The sequence below is a fragment of the Pelodiscus sinensis genome, chromosome 1 (genome assembly GCF_049634645.1).
Source record: "Pelodiscus sinensis isolate JC-2024 chromosome 1, ASM4963464v1, whole genome shotgun sequence".
Taxonomy (NCBI): Eukaryota; Metazoa; Chordata; order Testudines; family Trionychidae; genus Pelodiscus; species Pelodiscus sinensis.
The window spans coordinates 149,734,588-149,760,576 of NC_134711.1; the positions used below are offsets into that span (position 1 = coordinate 149,734,588).

Genomic DNA, 25,989 nt, shown 5'->3' on the forward strand with positions numbered 1-25,989 from the left:
ATGCAATGCTTATGTCCCTTCTGCTGCCGGAAACCCCCTGAAGGAGGACAGTGGATGGACCCCAGTGGCCAGTATGTAGCACCTCCTGTGGCTTTGGTCTACGCTGGGGTTCCAATGTTAGGAATATCCCCGGCACTTACCGTATATACTCGAGTATAAGCCGAGTTTTTCAGCACAGTTTTTGTGCTGAAAAATGCCCCCCTCGGCTTATACTCGAGTCAGCATCTCGAGAACTGAGGCGGGCAAAGCCGCAGAGGCGCGGGACCCCCCCCCCCGCGGCTGCGGCTTCAGTCCGGGAGCCTGTGGTCTGCTGGGGACGGTCCCCAGCAGACCACAGGCTCCCAGATTGAAGCGGCAGCAGCGGAGGTTCCCCGCGCCTCTGAGGCTTTGCTCTGGCAAAGCCTCAGAAGCGCGGGAACCCGCCCGGTGCCCCTGGTCTGCTGGAGACGGTCTCCAGCAGACCAGGGGCACCGGAGCAGCTTTCGCCCCGACTCATTTCCTACCCTAGGCTGCCTTATTTCCTACCCTAGGCTTATACTTGGGTCAATACTTTTTCCCAGTTTTTTGGGGTAAAATTAGGTGCCTCGGCTTATAGTCGGGTCGACTTATACTCGAGTATATACGGTATATACTGTCGGATCTACATTATTCACACCTATTGTTTTGAGAACTTGGCAAAATTGCTAATACATGGAATATTTTCCCAGGCCAAATAATTAGCTTTAGTAGGTGGTAAACATTCAACATAGATAGCTATGTAATCTTTCCAGGCACTCCCTTACTCCAGGTGGAAAGCCTTGAAACAGGTCTCAGAACTTGTTAAAAGTAAACAGTGCATTCCTAAGATGTACCATCTTAAGCAAGCAGTCAACTCCTTGGGAATAAGAAAATAAAGAGAAGGAAACAGCATAAATGGCTGCCTAAAGCATCCAGGCCTAAAAGGAGATTCAGGCATAAAAGGGAATGATTGTTGTACACCACCTAATCTCCTCGTTATCACAATTGTCTTCTGCATTTCCACTACAGCCTTAACATTTTGCACATTGCTCATATTTGACATTTATCATTTAAGCAGTTATAGGTCATTCTGCTGATGCAGAAACTGAGGCCTGGAACCTAAATAACATGTTCGCAGGGGTTCAGTGTTATAGGGCCCTTGTATGCTTTAATAACATTCAGACCAGTGTGCATGAATGAGATGAACAGGTGGAGCTGTTTCATTAATAGAAATGTTTATCATCAGACGAACCAGATGGCTCAATGGATCACTTAAGGCATCACTTCTCTTTTAGAACTAGTGGCTCAGCAATTTGCCATATCCAGACTGATTATATGGGGGCAGGCCATTTGCTAGAACAGCCCTCCCAGACTATTCTGTGGTCTGTTGTCTCACAATGTGACTGAGAAGGTTGTGAAGTAATATCTTTTTATTAGACCAACTTCTGTTGTTGAGAGATACATGCTTTCAAGTCACACAGAATTCTTCCTCAGCGCTGTGTGGCTCAAATTTGTCTCTCACTAACAGAAGCTCGTCTGTTAATATCGAATTATATAAATATACAATGTCTCTCTAATTTCCGGAGTCTCAAATGTCTCCAACTATGCTGCATGGGTGTGTCTTCACTTGCTGTGCCGGAGATTGATGTTCTAGCGTTTGATTTAGTGGGTTTATTATAGCTCTGTAAATCAAATGCTGAGGGCTATTCCGGCTGGTGTCTGTATGCCTCGCAGTCATGAAGAGTAAGGGAAGCCTACGGGAGCGTTTGCTCCTATTGGCCTCCCACAGTGAGGACGGCGCCAAGCTTGGCTTGAAGTAAGCCAACTCCAGTTACGTAGTCTACATAGTAAGCCGACCTTCCAGGTCTAGTGTAGACTTGGCCCATGTGAGAAGGCTGTGACACACAAGCTGTGCTTATGAAAAGAGGGCCCAGAGAAGGAGAGTGAGTGTAGGGGAATTGTTCCATGTGCATGGCTGACTGTGCCCTGTAAGGAGGTGTAGATGGTATAATTATAGGGGTTCCAAAATGCCTAGGATAGAAGATAAGATATGCAGAGCGGGCTTAATACCCTTCTTGGGCTATCAGTTTTAGTTGTTTGAAGCCAGTTGCTTATTGTATAGAGAGCTTTGAAATTTCCAATCTATGTGTATTTCTCTTTTCAAAACCACCAGGTCTTTCAGAGGACAGACCACATCAAAAATATGACCAGGAATTCACTGTGAGGTCGGAGCTGTTTCGCAGCACTTCATGTCATGTTGTGAATGCTTTAGGACAGGTTGTCCAAGAGCTGTGCAGTATCCCAGGGAAGAGAGCTGTCTCTCTGTACCCTGCAATTCCTCCTCCTTTGGGAAGGGAGGGCAGTAATAAAAGGCAGATAGAGATCCATGGAGAGTGTGTTCAAAACTTTTGAGGGACCCAGCATTGGGATTTGGGATCTGTTGTACCCAGAGGGGAGAGAGTAAGCTAGTACCAGCTCTTTATTTACAGGCCAAAATAAAATAAAATTAAAAAAGAGAGAATCGGTGGCAGTTACTTTTTAAGAAATGACACCAAAATAACTGAGAGTGAATTTCATAACAAACTATATTAGGAATTTATTCAAATGAGGAACTAAGTTTTGACAGATTGTCAGAGGATACATCTTGGGTTACCCCACAGTGACATGTCCCTGCACGCAGAAGGTTCTCAAGTAGCTGGCACATGTCACCTCTGACCTGAAGCTTTGCTCCTGTGCAAAATGCAGCCACATGTCACACTGCCACACACCACTTCCTTTTTGTACATGGAATGTGAATAAGGAACTGGGTTTTTATGGGTTATATAGATGGCAAAATACTTCTCTGGCCATCCTCAGGGATACATGCTTGCTATGTTATGAAGAGATGGTACTGTACCACTTCCACAGCCAAAGCTTCATGTTTGGGCAACACTCTTGCTAAATATTTTGTTCTCATTTTTATTTTGCATTTCCTTTGTTAGTAAACAGACAGAGACTTGTAAAATCACCCCGCAACAATATTCAACCAACCTGTTGCAAATCCAGCGCAGTGGTATTGGAACAATTTTTAGGATGGGAGGGCTGATTTGCGCCCCCTCTGCCTTAGCCCATCCGAGCCCCTCACCTCCTCAGGCTGGGGCCACAACTAGGGGTGGCTGCAGAGCCTTGGGTATGGGACTGATGACCAGGGCTCCAAGGCCAGTGGTGGGGACTCCAGTGGCCAGGACACCCTGGAGCTGGCAGCCAGGACCACAGGCACAGGGTGCAAATCTGGGAGGTGCTGCAGCACCCTGTATACCCCGTTTCCCATACCTATGATCCAGTTATGTTTTCACAGACATTATGTAGGCAGTTAAAATTAAGAAACCAATAAGAACACTGGTTTGCTTTTAGACAAATTAAGGACAAGGAACATAGTCATATTTATCAGTTTTGTTTAATTTTGTCACAAACATTTTTTATGAGACAAAATACAGGACTATGTAGCACTTTAAAGACTAACAAGATGGTTTATTAGATGATGAGCTTTCGTGGGCCAGACCCACTTCCTCAGATCAAATAGTGGAAGAAAATAGTCACAACCATATATACCAAAGGATACAATTAAAAAAAATGAACACAGATGAAAAGGACAAATCACATTTCAGAACAGGAGGGGGATGGGGGGGGGGGGGAGGAAGGAAGGTAAGTGTCTGTGAATTAATTATATTAGAAGTGGGGAGAGTTAGATGTCTGTGAGCTAATGGTATTAGAGGTGATAATTGGGGAAGCTATCTTGGTAATGGGTAAGATAGTTAGCGTCTTTGTTGAGACCGACACATAGAGTGTCGAATTTTAGCATGAATGACAGTTCAGAGGATTCAAGTGTTGTATCTTTTACTCTTTATAAAACAAAAATTAGATGAAACCACATAGGCACAACTGGCTCAGAAACATACAAGGCCTAGGTTAATGCATACATATTGCTCCCCGCACAGGTTAGCGATGGATTCTAAAACATAAAATACGAAAGGGGTCACTAGCTACTTAGGGAATACTCCCTTATTCTTACACCCTACAGTAAGTTGAAGTGGCTAGTGGGTCTTTTGAGTTGCTGTAAGACTCATGCAGTATCAATATGGCTTGAATCAGAGGGGTAGCCATGTTACTCTGAATCTGCATAAACGAGAAGTCCTGTGGCACCTTATAGACTAACTTTAACATTCATTAATTAGGTTTGCTCAGTTGATGCATTCCATAGCATCTGTTCACTCTGAAATTGCAAAGTCAGGAAAGACGTTTCAATTTCTTATAACAAAAATATTTTAGTACAGCAGTAGTTAATGCTAATCATTGGTGGCACCCATAGATAAGCTTTCCTAAGGATTTGTACTTTAAGTTCCTGTTTAGCATACAAGGGAAGTTATTTTCATGAGTACCTTCATGGAATTTCCCATATAATTTTGCACTGTCTGCCTCTCCATAAGGAAGCTTTTACGGTCTGGAATCCAGATACAGCCAACTACTACATCAAATATCCACATGAAGGGAGAAATGTTGATAAAAGTGCATATATAGAAGAGCCAAAAAATGGTTTCAAAGATTCATGAAGGCTAAGCTGTACTTAATGTTGGATCTTCAAACAGTGGGTATACGTGACTCATACCTTGATGCCACAGGGTCACTAGCTGTCATGAAACCCCTATCAGGTAAACATTGACTCTTACACAGTGTTTTATGTGCTAAGTGCCCTGGTCTCTTCAATCTCAATGAAACAGAGTTACTAACAGCAGACCTGGAGCACTTCAGCAATTTCAAATTGGCTGGTCTGATTTTCTCCAGATACCCTTAGGATAAATCGTCATTGTCACAGACAACAAAAAAAATTGAATATGATTTTAGCTGGTCCTGAATTATGCTACTGCAAAGTTTTCAACCAGATGGCTCCTTTGTATTATCTGTGCTTGTTTTGAAGTCTGTATGTGAAAGCCAACTGATGTTGAAATATTACACATTTTGTGCAGTGCATTGAATAAAAATAATAAGTGGTAATGACTCTAAAGTAAGAGTTTCCACTGATCACAAGAAGGGTTTTTTAGCATGTTTCTGCATTACTGCAAAATGGGAAAACTATACATGAATGCAACTAAATGATTAGCAAACTCAGCCTTGTTTTTAGTACAGCACATCTCTTCAAAGAGCTCAAGGACATAATAACTATGATAAAACATGTGCAGAAACAACAGCTATCCTTCACTAAAATTTTCTTGAATTCTACAAGGAAATAGCACTTGAGAATAAACAGGAAATTTGCAAAAATCTACCTTTTTGTGAAATCAGTTCTTGCATGCCTGGAAAAAGATGAACAGGAAAACATGATTTCTCCTCCCAACATACATTATCATACCTAAATGTAGGCAGGCCTGTTCAGTTATGTCCCCCAATCATCATTATGGAGAGGCATTATGCTACCAGAGATGGAGAGCACCTAATTAGGGACAGCAAAGCCAGTGCTGAAAACTTGTACACAATTGCTAAAACACATTTTGAATGACTAGCTCCACCACAGAGCTTCAGAGTTGGTGGAAATTGTGAAAGACAGTGTTCAAAGTTAACTAAGAGCAAATGCAATAAACATCGTGCAGGACAATAATAGGAAGAGGACAAAAAAGAAGGCAACCGTAATGTGGCTGGTTCTATACACAATAGTTTGTGCAGTGTAAAAGGGGAAATGTCAATGAACTGCAAATAGAAGTGGGATATTTTATGTGATTATTTCAGAGGCATGTTGTTTCTCCTGCATGTTAATGCAATCCGGGTAGATACTGCAATCAGTTCTTCCTTCCTTCCTTCTTTCACAAGCTATTTTTTGAAAAATGGTACTGAGTTTTACTTCACTAAAGTTATCAACTATTAATGCAGTTGAATCAGTTTGATATTTGTTTTCTTAATCCTCTCTTTCTAGCAGATGTTTGTGTTCTTGGCCAATATTGTGTTTTATTTCTCCTGTCATTTTGACAGTTATGTTCACATTGTGATCCTGCTTCCTCGGTCTCTTTTTTAATACTTGTGTGAAACCAACACACACCTATACCAATATGGAGCGTTTTTCTTCCGAGATGTCTTTGCTTTAACATGATCGTGTATAAAAATAAAAACAAGAAATGCATACTTTTCTTCTGTTGTTTGCCAAATGCACCACCACCCATTTTCTAAACATTGTGTTAATGATGATCACTAATATAGCTACTAATTTTTACACAAATATATTAAAATGTAGATGTTTATGAAATAATAATTCCTAGGTGCTATATAACACTTGTCATTAGCTAAGTAGGTGACCTGTAGGTGACATAGCTACATGGACAACAGCCTCACAGCAGACACAGTTATGCTGACAGAGTGCTTCTCACTGCATCACTAATGTTCAAGGAGGTGGTATAGCTATGCCTCCTGACAACTTATACTGCATTTCCATTTAGGTGACTACACGCAAAGGTATGGCATGAAAGGCTCAGTAGTGTAGGTGAGTCCTGAAACCTTAAAGAAGCAAGATGAAAATAGTCACAGATACTAAGGTTGTAAGGGACCATCTGAATATCTAGTCTGCCCTGCACATCGCAGGCGACAGAACCTCACCCCCACCCACTCATGTAATAGACCCCTGACTTGGAGGCTAAGTTACTGAAGGCCTCAAATCATGCTTTATAGACTTCAAGTTACAGAGAATCCACTATTTACTCTATTTTAGACCTGCAAGTGACCCAAGCTTCATGCTGCAAAGGAAGGTGAAAAATCCCCAGAGTCTTTGCTAATCTGACCTAAGGGGAAAATTCTTTCCTGGCCCCAAATATGGCAATCAGTTAGGCTATGTCTACACTGCAGAACTATTTCAGGATGCCACTGGTATCCCAAAATAACTATTCTGCGTCTTAAGAGCAAGGCCATTATATCGAAATATCACGGGCTCACTATTCTGACATCCCTGTAAACCTCATTGCATGAGGTTTAAGGGACGTTTTGGAATAGCGCTTTATTTCAAAATTTGGCACTGTAATTATGAAATAAGCTATTCTGAAATAAGATCGAACTAAGATGCACAATTGCTGTAGCGCAAATTGCATATATTATTTTGATCTATGGGTGCAGTGTAGATGCACCCTGAGACCCTAAGCATGTGGGCAGGGAAAGCATTCATTGTAGTATGTCTAGACTACATCCCTCTGTCACCAGAGGGATGTAAATTAGACATACCGAAATTGCAAATTAAATATCCCATCTAGACATAGCCCTGGGGAGATATAGTCCAGTGTAGGAGCCTGGCCCATTGAGAAGAACAGGGATGTGATGCACCTGAATTACAATTGCAATGAGGTACTATAAATGCATTTCTGAGTCAAAATTATGAGTCTTATTTCTTGGCTTTCAGGTGGTCAGTCTCTGCACAAGAAGTCAGCATTTTCTGCAGAAAGCAAACACTTGAAACACACAAAAAATTTTGTTTAGCTGAAAATCTAACTTTATAGCAAGAAACTTTTTCAGCAGTCCAAGTTGGCTGGCTGTACTGGATCAGACAAATGCTCCATCTTTCCCAATATCCTCTCTTCTGACAGTAGCCAGTGCCAAATGCTTCAAGGGTTATGCCACTCCAGGGGTGCAGTCCAGATCACTGAGTGTCACCATGTGCATTGCAACCTAAAGTTCCTCACAATGCTTCACTGTTGTTGCTTGCAAGTTGGGTCACACGCAAACAGACTGCCAGCAGGCAGGTCTCACAGCCTGAGTGTCACTGTACAGCTACAGCCCTGGTCCAAAAGAGCTAACCCCAGCTGCATATCAGCAAACACCAGCCACATTCTGGCTTCCAGCAGCCTCAGTTTACTACTTGTAGGATGACCCCAACATGATGTCACTCCTGGATTTTTATTAAAAAAAACAACAACCATGTGTTTTGTGCTACTCAGCCCTCTCCTGCACAGTCCAGATGTATTAGGTCTGGTGCCTCTCTAAGGAGATCAGTATGCAACAGTTTGCCACCTTAAAATGGAGTTACCCAAACAATCCACAACACTGGATTAATTTTAACTAAAAGAATAAGATAAGTTTATCTAACAACAAAGAGAGATTTTAAATGAAGACACACAATGAGGCATTAAAGTCAGAAACAGTTACAAGAAAAGTATAGATAAAATGCTTTCTAAGCTTAACACATTAGACTTGGCCCAAGGTAGAATTCTCCAAGGTTGGGTTCCTGTAGTCCCAACAGCTGCTTCTTTTGTCATCTTAGGTGAAAAGAGAGAGATGGGTAGGAAGAAAGTTATCCGTTGAAATGTCCTGAGCATGACCCCTAGATAAAGATCTTTCCAGCTGAATACAAGGAACCATGGAATCTGCTGAAGGAAGGAGACTTCATGCTTTATTTTCAGTGGTGAAGGCAGAAATAAAACATTTCTTTTGCCTCTGTTTCCTCTACTTTCACTGTCTGAGGACTCTTTAACACATCTATGCAAATTTAAAGGGATGTGTATTTTCTTCAGACAGGCCTGCTTGGCCAGTTCTACTCAACTACATATACTTCACTGTGATAATATTGGCCACTGAGTTATCTTTCAAACGATTTGTTGAAAGGCATATTTTACACAAACATTATTACTGTAGTCTCTAGGCTGTGAATAAGGGGGTTCATTTGATCACCAAGGGAATGATCAGAATAGGATAATTATCAAGAGACCCATCCAATGTTGTCCAGTCCCAGCATCCGGCAACCAGAGGCTAGAGACACCCAGGATTGCAACCCTGACCACTTTGGCTAATTGCCCCCGTGAGCTTATCTTATTCTTTTTTCAACCCAGTTATGCTTTTGGCCTTTGTAACATCCATTTGGCAAGGCATTGCACAGGTTGGCTGTGCACTGTGTGAAGAAATTCAATCTAATATTGGTGAGATTTCTAAATATTTAAACTTAAATTGTCTTGTTTAGGTTTCTTTTTAAAAAGAAACTTTGCCTATTGGAATAAGGAAGTGAGAACAGTGAATAAGGAACTGGGAATAAGAAGAATAGTTCACCCTGGTAAACAACACACTTTTTATTTAGTAGGAAGTCGGCCACCTAGACAACCCCTAGAAAATCCTGCAGAGGGAACAGAATATCTTTTGAAAAAGTCCTCTGCGCCAGGCCTCAAACTTCATCTCAGGAAGACCTGCCATGAGGTAAGCAGCCTATACATATCTGTGGGTAGAAAGTAGCAGAAAGTACAGGCTCCATCTTGGAAGTTCCTCCATTTCCCTCCGAGAGAAACATGGAGGAGGAGAGGTGCTAAATCACAACATCTCAAAACTCTAAAAAGTTCCATTTGACTTCAGCGATAAGCATTATTATTATATATAACAGGAGGGGGAAATTTCATGAATCAGGCCCCCATCTCTGATTGGAGTGTATTGTCAAGGTTGGCACTCTGGCACTTCAAGTGCAGAAGATGGGGGTTCATAAGTAAGGATGTTAAGGACTAGTCGACTATCCAATAAGCAAATGCTTATCAAATAGTCAGTCGACTAGTCGATTTCCCCCCCTCAGATAGAGGCAGCAAAGGGGGGCGGGAGAGAGGGGGTACTTCAGAGCGGCAGCACTGCACAGCTGAGCCCAGGATCAGCTGTGCAGCGCTGCCACTTTGAAATGAGGCGGCGTCCACAGGGGCAGCGCCCCACAGCTGAGCCGGGGATCAGCTGTGCAGCGCTGCCCCTTTGAAATACCAAGGCGGCGTTCAAAGGGGCAGCGCTTCATGGAGCCCAGGGTCACTCCCCAGCTGATCCTGGGGTCCGTGCGGCATTTCTGCAACAAATTGCATCAGACCAACCTGATAACTTTCTTTAACAGGGTAACAAGCCTTGTGGATAAGGGGAAAGTGGTATATTTAGACTTTAGTAAGGCATTTGATACGGTCTTTAGAAAACTCCTGGGTTGTCCCCTACCCCTAGAGGCATAACTCTTTCTATAGTTATGTCAAGACTCTTAAGGTTTGGGAAGGCTCAGAGGAAGTGGGAATGGGAGAAAAGAGAAGCTCATGGGCGGTGGGTGAACCTAGGGCTGGGTGAGGCAACTGCCAACCCCGCCTCTTCCACCCAAGGCCCCCCTGCCCCTTGCTGGAGCCAAGTGTCCCCACCGCAGGGGCAGGATTCCAGCTTCCACGCCAGCCACCCCCCCAATGCAAGGGCAAGTCTCTGGTCCCCCACATGAGCCTACCCAGAACATGGGGAGGGTCGGAGGCGGATGGTCCCATTTCCCCAGCCCCAGACCACAGGAAGGGAAGGCAACATGCAGTCCCAGCTTCTCCTGCCTCGGAGCACAGGGAGGGCAGGTGGCAAGTGGTCCCAGCCTCAGCATGGCTGAAGACCTGCAGCCATGTTGAAGCAACGGGCGGAGTATGGGCAGGGCCATGCCTGGCAGTTTGGAAAGGCAATGCCTTCCCTTACCTCTTATACTCACCGCCCATGCTATTGTTGCCTCTCCTCATAAGAACATAAGAACATAAGAACGGCCGTACTGGGTCAGACCAAAGGTCCATCTAGCCCAGTATCCTGTCTACCGACAGTGGCCAGCACCAGGTACCCCAGAGAGGGTGGACCGAAGACAACGATCAAGCAATTTGTCTCCTGCCATCCCTCTCCAGCCTCTGACAAACAGAGGCCAAGGACACCATTTTATCCCCTGGCTAATAGCCTTTTATGGACCTAACCTCCATGAAATTATCTAGCTTCTCTTTAAACTCTATTATAGTCCTAGCCTTCACCGCCTCCTCTGGCAAGGAGTTCCACAGGTTGATTACACGCTGTGTGAAGAAGAACTTCCTTTTATTAGTTTTAAACCTGCTCCCCATTAATTTCATTTGGTGTCCTCTAGTTCTTCTATTTAGGTAACTAATGAAGAACTTTTCTTTATGCACTCTCTCCACACCACTCATGATTTTATAGACCTCTATCATATCCCCCCTCAGTCTCCTCTTTTCTAAACTGAAAAGTCCCAGTCGCTTTAACCTCTCCTCATATGGGACCCGTTCCAAACCCCTAATCATTTTAGTTGCCCTTTTCTGAACCCTTTCCAAGGCCAAAATATCTTTTTTGAGGTGAGGAGACCACATCTGTACACAGTATTCAAGATGTGGGCGTACCATAGTTTTATACAGGGGCAGTAAGATATTCTGGGTCTTATTTTCTATCTCTTTCCTAATAATTCCTAGCATCCTATTTGCCTTTTTGACTGCCTCTGCACACTGTGTGGAAGTTTTCAGAGAACTGTCCACGATAACTCCAAGATCTCTTTCCTGATTTGTTGTAGCCAAATTAGCCCCCATCATACTGTACGTATAGTTGGGGTTATTTTTCCTGATGTGCATTACTTTACACTTATCCACATTAAATTTCATTTGCCATTTTGTTGCCCAATCACTCAGTTTGGTGAGATCTTTTTGGAGTCCCTCACAGTCTGCTTCTGTCTTGACTATCCTAAACAGTTTTGTATCATCTGCAAACTTTACTACCTCACTGCTTACGCCTTTCTCCAGATCATTTATGAATAAGTTGAAAAGGATTGGTCCCAGGACTGACCCTTGGGGTACACCACTAGTTACCCCTCTCCAATCTGAAAATTTACCATTTATTCCTACCCTTTGTTTCCTGTCTTTTAACCAGTTCTCAATCCAAGAAAGGACCTTCCCTCTTATCCCATGGCCATGTAATTTACACAAGAGCCTTTTGTGAGGGACCTTGTCAAAGGCTTTCTGAAAATCTAAGTATACTATATCTACTGGATCCCCCTTGCCCGCATGTTTGTTAACCCCTTCAAAGAACTCTAACAGATTAGTAAGACAGGATTTCCCCTTACAGAAACCATGTTGACTTTTGTCCAACAATTTATGTTCTTCTACATGCTTCACAATTTTATTCTTTACGATTGTTTCGACTAATTTGCCCGGTACTGAAGTTAGACTTACTGGTCTGTAATTGCCAGGATCGCCTCTACAGCCCTTTTTAAGTATTGGTGTCACGTTGGCTACCTTCCATTCATTAGGTACGGAAGCCGATTTAAAGGATAGGTTACAAACCACAGATAATAGCTCAGCAATTTCCCATTTGAGTTCTTTTAGAACCCTTGAATGAATGCCATCCAGTCCCGGAGATTTGTTAACATTAAGTTTTTCTATTTGTTCCAAAACCTCCTCTAATGACACTTCAATCTGGGACAGTTTCTCAGATTCATTACCCACATAGGACGGTGCAGATTCAGGAATCTCCCCAACGTCCTCAGCCGTGAAGACTGAAGCAAAGAAATCATTTAGGCTATGTCTAGACTGCAAGCCTCTTTCGAAAGAGAGCGTCTAGACTGCACGCGGAACTTTCGAAAGAGCAAGCTGCTTTTTCGAAAGAAAGCACCCAGTGAGTCTGGATGCTCTCTTTCGAAGAAGCCCTATTTACATTCAAGAACGCCTTCTTTCGAAAGAAGCACTTTCGAAAGAAGGCGTTCTTCCTCGTGAAATGAGGTTTACCGCCGTCGAAAGAAAAGCCGCGTTCTTTTGATTTAATTTCGAAAGAACGCGGCTGCAGTCTAGACGCAGGTGAAGTTTTTTCGAAAAAAGGCTACTTTTTTCAAAAAAAAACCTGAGTCTGGACACAGCCTTAGTTTCTCCGCAATGGCTCCTTTGATACTTGCGGTTATTAGAGTGAGAACTCAGTTTGTTTCATTCCTTCTGTATCAAATATTGCCCAAAATTCAGGCATTGCATAGCCATGAGTCAGCCCAAGCAAAAAAATAAAAAATAAAAAATCGGGATTAAATTTAAAAATCATGAATTTTAAAAAAAATAACCCACGTTTAGATTATTTTTATTTGCCTTCTCATTTAGTGGAACCAATAGGGTTCACATTGTCAACCTCTGTACTGCAACCACAAGGACAAGACATGTCTTTTTGCTTATAAATTGAAATTTGAGATTCTTATGAAATTGCTACAATTCAGGAGTTGCGGTTTAAGAAAAACAACAGGGCTACGTCTAGACTGGCATGATTTTCCGGAAATGCTTTTAACGAAAAAGTTTTCCGTTAAAAGCATTTTCGGAAAAAAGCGTCTAGATTGGCACGGACGCTTTTCCGGAAAAGCACTTTTTGCGGAAAAGCAATCGTGCCAATCTAGACGCGCTTTTCCGCAAAAACGCTCCGATCGCCATTTTCGCGATCAGGGATTTTTTGTGGAAAACAAATCTCAGCTGTCTACACTGGTCCTTTTGCACAAAACTTTTGTGCAAAAGGGACTTTTGCCTGAACGGGAGCAGCATAGTATTTCCGCAAAAAGTGTTTTTCTGAAGTCAGTGCTTTTGCGGAAATTCAAGCGGCCAGTGTAGACAGCTGGCAAGTTTTTCCGGAAAAGCGGCTGATTTTCCGGAAAAACTGGCCAGTCTAGACACAGCCTAGGTAACACAAGACTCACTATGATGGTCTGTACCTTGGAGAAGTACCTTGTAACCCTCATATTTCTCATTTTATATAATCTTGATTTTCCACATCAAGCAGTGTTTCTCAATGTGGTCCACGGACCCACTCTGAGAAAGAAGCCACTGGGCTGCTCTGGTTTGTTTACCTATTGGCTCTGCAGCCATGGAGCTTCGTGGCTGCCATTGGCTGCAACTCACTATTACCTTCCAGGATGCAAGAATCAAATCACAGCCTCAAAAAAAGTGATTTTTTTTAACAAAACAAAAAGATATATTTGATAAAGCACACTTGGTGGCCAGGTGTTTTAAAGCAACCGAGAAAAGAACAATTTAAAAACACAGAGAAATTCCATCCCTTGGATACAACTTAAAGTACAGTGTATGGGAGGGGGGGCACATGACTTAGCACAGAGAAGTTTAACCCAACAACAAAACAAAGAAAATAACCTGGTCATGTCTAGATAGACATTCCATTCTCTATCTACTCACATATTTGTGCTTCAAGGTCCAGTCCATCCATGCCCAGGATTCTTTGTTGGCATGGTAGTTTTGCCATCCTACCTAGCCAAATTCCTCCTATAATTCCAATAGGGTGTGATATTCACATCCTAGCCTAAATTGTGGTATAGTGTTACTTAAACAGTTGTTGCATTCTGCTCTTGAAGTGGCTGCTCTTCAGTGGTATGCAAAGTAATTCCTGTTATGTATTGTGTAAGTCATGCTTTCTAAAGCTGTATGATAAAGAATTATGCGACTTCAGGAAGCTGTTATCATCAGCACTGTTGAATCATTGATTCTGGTAAAACAATAACAGAGTCCCTTCCAAAGAAAACTATTAGTGGGAACACATACAGTGGAAGTGTTAGCAGGAATACGAAGTGTACACAGCGATTAAGATTTGGCACACCTTATGTAAATGCAGCAGGGTATTTGTTTTATGGCAATAAGGATATATTAAGTAATACTGGGTGAGTGTAGCTTGACACAGGGAAGAGTATACTGCCAGCATAAATTAGTCACATAAAGCTTCTTTTGAGAGTTTATAAAAGAGACACCGGTAATTGAATGTTAGATAAAGATGAAATGAAGTATTGTAATGACTAACTGTGTTTGCAGAGATTATGGAGGAAGCTGTAGTAAAAATTTATAATCCAAATTCTGCTCAAACTGGTGTAAAAACAGAGTACCTTCACAAGACAGAGGAATTACTTTGCATTTATACTAGCATGTGAATATGAGTAGAATTTGGCTCTATACTTAATTCTGTGTTCACCTACATGGACATTGCACCCACTTAAATGAATGACAGTTACATTCACTTATGTGACAATAGGACTGGGCCCTACATGGATTTCTATTAGCAGAAACTCTTGTCTACTGATTGTCAGGGGAATGCAAATATGGATTTCAACAATCAGAGTTGAGATGTGTTAGGAGGCAGCAGGCACTCAAGCCTGGTTAATAAAGTCCTATGTCAGCCTAAAGGGGGGATCTAAGGCCCAGGGGCCGGATGCGGTCCCTGGCTTGCTTAGATCCAGCCCTCAAAGCTCAGGGTTCCCCACCCAGCATTGGGGAGCCCATATTGGTACTCGAGCCCCCTGCCACTTCCCTGCAGGGCTGGAGCACACAAATCTGCTAACTTGCGCCATGTGCAAGGAGAAGGTGGGGGAGTGTCTTTCTCCTTCTTGGTCTAGAGCCACGTCAGGATTTTTTTTGTTTTGCTTTTCACTTGTGTGCAGCCCCCGACTGATTTTTCTGTGGATCAGTGGCCCCCAACCCAAAAAGGTTCCTCACCCCAGACTTAAATGAACAGATTTACCACAACACTTCAGAATATCCAGAAAAGAGTCTGTGGTTTGTAAAGGAATAGCCCTATTAGGTAAGGCACAGGCTAAGTAAGACAATTAGTTTACTAAGAAATTAGTATAGGCACTAATTTAGCAACAATTATCAGTGGATCTGGTAGAGCTGCCTATAGTAAAGGCTGCCTTACACTTTTCATTATAAGAAACTGCTTTCAGTTGCTAAACTTTAAACTGTCTTTCTAAAATTTCCCAGAGCAGATGGCTGCCTCTGACAGAATATTTTAAGTGTCAACAAAAATGGTTCAGCCATTTCCAAGAACAAAATTAGGGGCTACTCTGCTCATATTTTAAATAAAAATTTAAAAAAATCTTGCAACCTCTTTTTGAGAAGCTCCCATACCTCTGTGCTTTGAAGCAAGGGCTTGAAATTTGGCAGAGGGATTGCCCTGGTGTCAGAAAGATACTTTTTCCCATTCCTTCTGGGGAAGGAAAACACCCAGATTTGCTGGACAGGTTAAGCCTTTGAAAAATCTGAGTTCAGGCTTGTTCTACAGAGAATGGGGGGAATTTGGCAGCTAAATTCTATCTATCCTGAGCATGTTCTTGCCCAGGGCTGTTGGGGCTGAGCGCCCTTTTCCCTCCAGTTGCTGCTCCCAATGTGGGATGCAGTGGCACCAGGAGTGAAGAGCCAGGGAGGGGAGAGAATGGAATGGGGGCAGGAAGAATTGAGATGATATGACAGTCAGCTGGTGGGGCTGTGACTGTCTGGGAAAGGAAACAGAGAAGAGAGTGGGTGAGGTGGGGGTGGGGATGGTGGTGGAGGGGGGAAAAGTGGGGCCTCAGTTTGGAAGCCTGGAGGAAAACACTGGGACTGGCTGGAAAGGGAGCCTAGATCTAGCATGAGGAGATTTCTGGGGTTGGGAAAGCTCAGATGAGAAGCTGAAGAGGAAGAGACAGGACTGGGAAAGGTGTGATTGGGTTTTTTTGGAAGAAGGGACAGAAAGGTCTGTGTCCACTAGATCATGCTCCCCTCTAAAACCCAGAATTGAATCAAAGATTCCTGAAGCTCACTCTTTCTCTGCTTCAGCAAATATCTGCCACACTCACTGACAAAGTGTCTCTTATCTCTTCCAGTGGCAGGTCTACACCGAGGGCAATAAGGCAGAGGCCTGGGTGGGTGGATCTAGAAGTTCTAATGTTGCTGATGTCCAATAAGGGTACTAGTGTAGTTCCGTATGATGGAATCTCTGATTTTCAGTTTGCTTTTAGAAACCTAAAACATTACATGCAAAAAAGTTCAGAAAGAGAAGTGGGCGATATGGTTCTTCCTCGTCATTATTTTGTCCACTAGTTAAGCTTACTATCCTTCAAAATAATTTGGTCCTTTTACTTCTGGTTCCACTGTGACATTTTTCAGGGACTGATAGACAGTGGTGTCCCATAATTCTCCAATCTGCTGTTTACCATTCTTTGGCCAGCTCAGACACAGACTCCAGTACGTAAATCACTTCCAGTTATATTTTATTAGTACTGTAGCCAGCCACTCTTGAATTACATTTCAGGTCAACTCCAACAAACTCCCAGCCTTAGACTTTCCCCCAGAAATGTGTGTCCTGTACTGTCCAGAAGAATTCTGGATAATACAATCTCATACAAAGTCCGTCATTTTATGTATAGAAAATGTTATGCAAAATTCCTGTTGGCATTTCCCAAACATGTCAATCCAAAGATGTTGGTTTAGAAAATGAAACAAGTGTATTAACTACAGAAGGATGGATGGTAAAGGATTAGAAGTAATGAGGCATACAAGTCAGAATGGATTCCAAAGAAATAAAAAGATAAAATGCAACTCATACTTAAGTCACATGAATTCAATACAAAGGTAAGGTCTGTCTCACCATCCATTCCAATTATCTTACTTTCTGTCAGGGTCTACTCCCCGCCCCCCCCCCCCCAATTCCAATGCTGCTTCCTTTTTTCTTCGTGTTGTTTATGCCATTGATAGAGAGAAAGGGAGAGGTGACTTGAGGTGTCTCTTGTCTCCTCTTATAGATCTTTCTTTGGCACAAGAATAATCTCCAGTCGATGTTCAGGAGACAGAAACTCTGTGTTGACAGGAACATCAAGCCTCTACTTTGTCAAAACATAGATTTCTTCTTTTTCTTCTTCTTCTTTTTTTTTGTTTTGTTGCAAACCCATACTCTCCTGTCAAAGAGTGGCCACTTGACTGGATGGTTGTCCATTTGAACTCACTGACAACTGTTGGGGCACTGACACCTTTAATTTCAGAGGAACTCGTTCGTTACTACCCTCCAGAACCACCTTGATTTTCAAATAGTATTTGGGGCCTTGAAAGGTGATGATGGAAAGCCCTGTTGACTTGTTACTTTACTGCTAAAGAAAGTTTGTGATAAGACACCTGCCAATGAGCCTTTTCTAAAATATCCCAGCCTGGTATTCTTGCATCCAGCTCCCATCCAGAACACACCACACGATCCATCGTCTATAGCCAAGCCCTTCGATACAACCGCATCTGCTCTAATCCCACTGACAGAGACCAGAAGCTTCAGGATCTCTACCAAGCATTTATAAATCTCAACTACCCACCCAGAGAAATAAAAAAGCAAATTGAAAGAGCCAGACGAATACCTAGAAACCATCTACTTCAAGACAGACCCAAGAAAACCAACAATAGAACACCACTTGTCATCACCTACAACCCCCAACTTAAACCTGTCCAACACATTATCAATAAACTACAGCCTATATTGGAACAGGATACCATACTCAAAGAGGCTCTGGGAGACAGACCCATAGTCTCCTATAGACAACCACCTAACCTCAAGATGATTCTTACCAACCACCACAGGACATACCACACTAATACCAACCCTGGTACCTTCCCTTGCAACAAACCCCGTTGCCAGCTTTGTCCACATATTCATTCTGCTGACACCATTATTGGACCTAACCAAGTGAGTTATAAGATCAAGAACACATATTCCTGCGCATCCAGAAATATAATCTACGCTATCATGTGCCGAAAGTGTCCGTCTGCTATGTACATTGGACAAACATCTCAGACACTTCGCCAAAGGATTAATGCCCACAAAACAGATATCAGACAAGATCACAAAGAAAAAACAGTTTCTTGCCATTTTAACCAGAAAGGACACTCTCTCAATGACTTAACCACCTGCATTCTGCTACAAAGACCTTTTACATCTGCACTTGAAAGGGAATCCTCTGAACTGTCATTCATGTTAAAATTCGACACTTTCCAACAAGGACTTAACAAACATTTGAACTATCTCACCCATTACCAAGATAATTTCCCCAATTATCACCTCTAATACCATTAACTCACAAACATCCCACTCTCCCTACCTCTAATATCATCAATTCACAGACACTTACCTTCCTTCCTTCCCCCCCCCCCCCCGCATACCCCTCCTGTTCTGCAATGTGATTTGTCCTTTTCATATTTGTTCACTTTTTTTTAATTGTATCCTTTGGTATATATGGTTGTGACTACTTTCTTCCACTATTTGATCTGAGGAAGTGGGTCTGGCCCACGAAAGCTCATCATCTAATAAACCATCTTGTTAGTCTTTAAAGTGCTACATTGTCCTGCATTTTGCTTCAACTACCCCAGACTAACACGGCTACATTTCTATTGGTATTCTTGTGGTTGCCTTGTCTCATTTTATGTTAGCTTTTATCTCATTCCCAGCCCCTCAAAATCTAGGTGACTGTTGGGTCACTTTTTCTATGCCAAATATCATTGGCCCGTGCTTTTCTTGTGCTAGCTTGCTTAAGCCAGTGTCTTACAGGAACAGGACAGTCTCTTACTAGCATGATTGCTTACTAAAATAAGGCTAAATTGGCCGTAAGAGCTACAAGTCGTATATATCAGGTATTAAACCAATACTGCAGGTGATCTCTGCCAAATTGCTTTACTGTATCCACGTCATTGCTTGCCCAGTGCTTTACTTATCATTTTTAAGTATTCCTTCTAGCTGTGTCAGTCAGCTGTAGATGGCTGCCCTCTTGTTCAGGGGATATTTAGCAGGATTCATGAAACTGCTGACTTGCTTTCTTGGGAATTTTTAGGCTAAGGGTGTGTTTATGTTCAGCTGCCAGCAGCAACTTTAGAAATAGTTCCTCCAACAGTTGCCAGATCTTGCTGATCTCATTCATTTGTTGTTTAATGTGACTTTTTGGAAACTAGGAGCATGTTATAGATCCAAAAAGGGACAATAAGGCATTTGGGGGGAAATCCTGCCCCTGCTGTCTCAGGGGTGCAACTAGCTGTGCTGGGGGGGGGGGGGGGAGAGGGAATGCAAGATATGACTTTGCCCGCCCCTTCTCACTGCTCACTTCTTGGGCATTACCACTTTGCCAATATTAATTGTTTTACCCATCTTCTCAGTGTATTAAAGAGAAATTAAATAAGTTTGTGTAGTTTTAATTGCAGCTAGTATTTTACAGGGATGAAAAGTAACTTAAGTTTCTTACAGGTACTGATGTATCACACCCCTGGGGAGGAACACTAAGGCAGGCAATTGGGGGTTGCCATACAACACTTGTAAGAAATGTAAATGTGAGGTGGAATTTGTGTGTGTGTGTGTGAGATTCATAGCAGAGGGTTAGAGCATGGGGGGGGGGGGGGGTTTCAGGAATAAGGGCAGGGGGCTCGGGGCAGAGGGGATGTGGGAGTGCAGGAATCAGGGCTGAGGGGAGGGGGCAGGGCAGGGGAGTTTGGGGGATTCAGGAATAAGAGCAGGGGGCTTCTGATAGAGGACATAAGATGTGGTGGGTGCAGTTATCAGGGCAGTGGGCTGTGAATGGGGAGCCAGGGCAGGGAGGTTTGGGGGTTTAGGAATAATGACATGGAGCTGAAGGGGGTCAGGGCAGGGGGGATGTGGAGGGTTCAGGAATAAGGGCAGGGAATGTGGGGTCATGGCTGGGAGAGGTGGGGGTTTTAGGAATAAGGGCAGGGGCTGGGGATAGAGGGCTCAGGGCAGGGAAGATGTGGGGGTGCAAGAATCAGGGCAGAAGACTGGGGGGGTCAGGGCTGGGAGGTATGGGGTGAGTTCTGGCTACATGCAGCTACAGCCTCCCCCCACCTCCTTAAAAGGTGTGGGGTGTTTAGGGGCTGAGGCAGCCCTGGGCTGCCGTGTGTCTGTATGCACAAACCCCCAGCCAGCCCCTTTCACCTGCCTGCTTCTTAACAAGGCCGTCTGCAGGAGAGCTCTGGGAGCAGCTGCAGTTGAGTGGGCTTTTCTGGATTGGGCCCCCCCTGTGACTGTGGGCAGGCATAAGTAGCATGTCTTGCATACCTCTAGTTGTGCCCCTGTGGGTGGGGTTTAGCTCCCGTAGCTTTCTCTCACCTCACTGATTTGACAGTTGGGCTTTTCAACTGTAAAAGCCTAGAAATTTGGGCTGGTCCCAGGTTAGGAAATCACTGATGAGCAGAAGGGTCGTATGTTGTTTGCACCAGACTAAAGGCAGCTAAATGCTATGTGGTGGTTCCCAAGGAAAGGCCTGCAGGAAAGAAAGAAAAAGTATCTTTTAGCAGATTCACTTAACAGATAAGAAGAAAGAATTGTAACAAGAGGTGATTTAAGGATGGAAATAAAAATGTATTCATTAGAAGGGAATAGGAGGAGCAACTTTTCACTTATTCAGCTGCATACCCTTCTCCTACAGGTTTTTAAGTTAAAGACTTCAAAAGAAACATCAGCCGGAAGGTATAAATCTAGGCACATCTGCACCTGGATGAGTAATGCGCTTCCTATTGCCATTATTTGTAAAATCTAACAAGATCAGCCCCACCCCTGTGTCATGTCCAAAGCTGGGCACTTGAATACTAAACAGTTGGGAGTTTTATAACATTGACAACTCCGTTCTGTAACTTGTGATGATTTAAAGATAAACCTCTTCTTTAGTGGTAGGTGATAAGAAAAATCCCTCAACTCTACACAGATCAGATCAGGAGAAGAATAGGTATTTGTGGAGGACATTAGCAAGATTTAGATAACTTGATTGGTGATTTGGAAGCTTCAGGGGGTAGCCAAGCTAGTGTGTGCAGAATAAACTTAAAGAACAACAAATTGTCTGGTAGCACTTTATAGGCTAACATATCTGTAATCTAAAGCCTCAACTCTCCACAACTCTAAGAATCAGCATCCCCTCTGCACTCAGTTGTAATCTATTTTCCTTCCACCAGACTTCTTTATAACACTCTTGGGTTTTTTTCAAACAGGAAGGCTCCTTGCCCGCATCACAGACAGTCTGTGCTCCTCTCAGCATCTGAGACTGTATGATTACATCTACACTGCAGGCTTCTTGTGCAAGAACTGTTTTGCGCAAGAGTTCTTGTGGAAAAGGTCTTCCACAAGAGTGTGTCCACACTGCCATGTGCTTTTGCGCAAGAGTGTCCAAGGCAGTGTGGATGCTCTCTTGTGCAAGAAAGCTGATGGCCATTTTAGCCATAGGGCTTTCTTGCGCAAGAAATTCATGTTGCCTGTCTACACTGCCTTCTTGTGGAAGAGCTCCTGCACAAGAGGGCTTATTCCTCGTGGAGAGAGGAATAACTCTTCTGGAAGAAGCCCTGTTTTCCGACGCTGTACTGTAAATTTACTTGATCAAGAACAAATGTGCAGTGTAGATGCTCTGCAAGTTTTTGCACAAGAACAGCCATTCTCGTGCAAGAAGCCTGCACTGTAGATGTAGCCTATAAGTATTTTTAGAGACATAAATCAAGCTTCAATAGTCAGGCAAACATGCAGGGATTTACCTTATAGTAGAATGAATATATAGGATCTATTACCGCATATCTAAAAGCATAACAATTAGTGTTGATATATCAATATACTACTCTAAGAAAGAGCACAAAGAACTATTGAATTTGTACAAGGATAAAAAGTGTACATTTTTCTATTAGCATATTTAAAATAACTGAATTGTTCATTGCTTTGGACTAGAAAAATGAATCGGACAATCACTTTCTTGGAGGCCTTTATAAATTAACATTAATTTGCATGTCCATCTGATTATTTAATTAGGTTTATGGCTGTTTCTCATTATAAAGCCCTTCAAACAGCACAAGGCCCTTGATTAGCGATGACAAGGGACTGAAATATTGCATAACCTTGGCCCACTGAGATAAGTATAAAATGTATTAGCTATTCACAGGTACATCAGTATGTATGGAGTTGTTCTGGCTATTATTTCTTCCATTTTACAATTGAAAAGCTTTGTAGAAACTTAACCAGTTTTACAAACACTTTGTGAGAAAAGTATTGTCTCCATTGTACAGATAGGGAAACAGACCGGAGTTAACTGAGTTGCCCTGGGTCATAAAGGGAATCACTGTCAAAGATGGAATTAGATTTCAGTGGCACTGAATCTTGAGCCTGCTGTCAGGCCATAGACCAGAATTCTCTGACTTATCACTGAAGGTTAGTCTTTAAAGTGCTACATAGTCCTGTATTTTGCTTCAGCTACACCAGACTAACACGGCTACATTTCTATTACTATTCTGAAGGTAGAATAGTTTTTAAAGGATGGTGATTTCCTGGAAAGAAAGTTAATTGACACTATCTCGTACTTTGTCTCTCCCCACCTCTATTTCTCAATTAAATTACCCAGACATGCTTTCAGGATGCCATAAATCTTGGCTTCAGAACTTTTCTCAGCACCCGGGAATAGATAACCTAGGAAGGTGGAGGACCTTTTTTCTTGTTTAGCTTTATCATTTTTACAACATCCTGCGAGTGAGTCTTGAAATAGGTAAGCCGGGACATTCATTTCAAAGCAGATCCCTTCTGTCATGGAGCTGGATTTTAATCCAACGAACCCATTTTACTGTAGCTGCTGCGAATGAGATCCTGTGCGCACCGCTAAGCGTGCCTCTTGGCTGTGTCTCCGACCCTGTTAAAGAGAGGAGGCGAGCGAGGGGATATCTTTTCATTAGACCGACCTCTTAGGGGGATTCAGAGACAGGCTTTGGCGCTCCCAGACAGCGCTTTTCCAGGTCAGAAAGCTAATCTCTTCCCCCAGCAGACGCGGGTGGAGTGGAAAGTATCCCGTCCCTGCCTGATAGCCGGACTCTCCGCTTCATGTTTAGACTCGAATAGGGGCCTCGATTACGCCACATCCGCTGGCTGCCTTTTTTCCAAGGCGATTGACCTCTGCGGCGCGCTGCTCCAAGCCATGGGACCCCCTCCCCGCGGCCACTTCCCTCCCGGCTAATCTTGCCAGTGAACAGCTGCGAGCGTGTGGAGCGAAGGGCGGGGTCGTGCGGCCGCAGCGAGGCTCTCAGTCGAGGGGCCGCCGGCGGGAGGGGAGCGCGCGTGTGTAAGAGACTCCCCCGGCTCGGCTGCCTTTTACCTAGCGGAAGAGCTGCCCCGCGGCAGCAGCTGGCGCCGCAACATCTGGCAGGAGGCGGATTCTACCTCTGCGCCCCCCCCCCCCCCACCCCTTGGACGACGTCTCCTGCTGCATCCGAGGCAGTGGGAAGCGGCGCAGCCCCCCACCGCTTTGCCCCCCCCCACTCCCAGCATGCCGGGGGCGGCCTGCCCCAGTTAGCCCCCAGTCCGCGCGTCTCTGCGCCGCAGCCTGGGGGAGCGAAGCCCCGCGCCGGGCAGCGCCACAGTGAGTAACGCGCCGCGCTGGCGGCGGCCCCGGGGGAAGGGAAGCGCCTGGGGCTGGGCCAGGCAGAGGGCGCCCCCTCGTCACGGCCTGGTGGCGGGGTCGCGGCCGGGCTCTCGGGCGCGCTGCGGAGGCGAGGGGAGCGGAGAGGAAGGCGCGGGACGGGCCGCAGGAGCCGTGTGCCGCTTGCTCGCTACACCGGCCCCTCTCCCTCCCTCCCTCCGCGGCGCGAATTCGGTTCTCCTGTGAACGCGGCGCAGGAGGAACCGAAGCCAGGGGGGTGGCGTGGGGCTGCTAGCGCCGCGCTCGGAGCTGCAGGGAAGGGGGAGGCTCGCGCTTGTTCCCCTAGCCAAACCCTCCTCACGGCTGCTGCCGAGCAGCTCGAGCCCGGGTCCCGCAGCGCAGCGAGCGCTCGGGAGGTGTTGCCTGGTCTCCTCTGCTTTCTGGGAGCAGGCGATGCAGAGGCGCCGCAGCCCTCGCCTGTTTTTGTGAAGCGGGTCAGGAGCAGCCTCCGGGCGTTAAAGCCGCTTCGTGGGCTTTCGTTAGTACGGGCATGTCCCCTCCCGCCTGCTGGCCCGCTCTGTATATCGTTCCGTATAACATCAGGCTTTCCACGCTGTTAAATCCAGGCCCTCAGCTTCCAGCTCATCAGACTGGAAGTTGGGGGTTAAAGCCATGTGCAAGACAGGTAGGTGCCTTCAAAAGGGAAAAGACAAGACCGTGTCAACCCGAAAACCATTTTAAAAAGGGGTGAAAGATTTTGCTGGATACTGCACCTGGCTGTCGTTACCATCTCGTTAAGAACCTTTTAAAAAAAGTTTTCCTGTCTCTCGTTTGTAAGCAAATGGGTTGTGCCCAAAGCTCATGACCCGATCTGCGAGTTTTTTTAGTCTCTAGTGCTGCAAGACTATTCGTTGTGTGTGTGTGTTTTTTTTTAAAGTTTTTCCTCTTGTTTCTGTTCGGAAATGAGCACGCAGATGCAGGAAACTGATTATAGACACAGCACTTGAGTGCACCTTGTTAATAAAAGTATTAAAAGAAGCCAAAGTTTTTCTTTTTCATGTACTAAAATGTAGTTAACACCAAGTGTATTTTAAAACAAACAGTAATTTACAGGTAATATTTTGATGGCTATTTAAGTATTATGCAAATCCGGTTACATTTTTTGGGTGCTGAAAAAAGTCTAAGAATATTTCTGTGTGTGTGCAGTTATTTGGTGGCTCTGCAGAGTGTTATTTGAACAGTGTATTTTGGTTTTGACAGTCAATATTCAGATTATAGTTATTTTAAAAATATGTAGCCAATCATGCAGTCTTTATTCAGGCAAATTTCTACCAAAACAAGGGAGAGTCTACCCAATTGCAGGCCTGAACCAAAAGTCACGGAAGTCACTGGAAGTCTTTCCATTGATTTTAATGGGGACTGAACTGGGCCCTGTATCAATCTGAAATTTGGTAGCCAAATTATAAAATGAAATCCTAATTTCTTAATATTTTGTCTCTCGTTCACTCCCCATCACATGTGTAATGCATAAAAATATTTGTCTATTTACATGGTTACAAAGCCATTAGAGAAACAGCTTAGTTGGCTGAACATTCAAGATCTTAGCATTGGGATGAGATTTTTTTCTGTACTGACACAGAGTTGCATTGTAGCCAAACTGCATGCAAATAGTAACCAAAGATATATATGTTTCACCCTGGAAAACTTATACAGCATTTCTATTAGATTTCTTACTTGCAACTAAATGTGATTCCAAAGAGAGTACAAACATTAGGGATGTGCTTTTTTCCTTCTTTGTACACTATAAAGTCAAAATAGCACTTCATACCCTTTTTTAGTGTTCATGTGCCAAAACTTTAACAAGAGATCTCTCAAAAATGTTCACATACTTTACAGTAGGGGTTCTCAATTTTTTTTCTGTGACCCTCTTTGAAAATATTTCACACTGTGATGGTTCCCCACACTCTTCTTGGTACTAGACATAGCTTTTGTGGCATTAGTGCAGATCACTACAGAGCTAATTAACCAGATCATGCTACTAATGTTCCCTCTAATATTTTCCATCC

The 25,989-nt window shown here is 43.8% G+C and overlaps 1 protein-coding gene and 1 long non-coding RNA gene across 10 annotated transcripts in view; one reads left to right on the top strand and one right to left on the bottom strand.

Annotated features, from left to right (window-relative positions):
• The first annotated feature begins 9,167 nt into the window (after nucleotides 1–9,167).
• The window catches only part of ST3GAL6 (ST3 beta-galactoside alpha-2,3-sialyltransferase 6), a 96,527-nt gene continuing 79,705 nt past the window's right edge, over nucleotides 9,168–25,989 (top strand). For 2 of the 9 annotated variants that reach the window (XM_075907174.1, XM_075907193.1), the window contains exon 1: nucleotides 23,767–23,923. The gene's annotated coding sequence lies outside the window, so the exon portion shown is untranslated. Of the gene's footprint in view, nucleotides 9,187–23,480; nucleotides 23,627–23,765; nucleotides 23,924–25,989 lie in introns of those variants that run through there. The other 7 variants (XM_075907198.1, XM_075907207.1, XM_075907166.1 and 4 more) reach the window with 6 other exon arrangements.
• On the bottom strand, nucleotides 17,432–23,390 carry LOC142819516 (uncharacterized). The gene is made up of 2 exons (XR_012897440.1): nucleotides 23,250–23,390; nucleotides 17,432–20,809 (listed from the first exon to the last, which is right to left on the bottom strand). It is a non-coding gene; the product is annotated as an uncharacterized LOC142819516 (long non-coding RNA).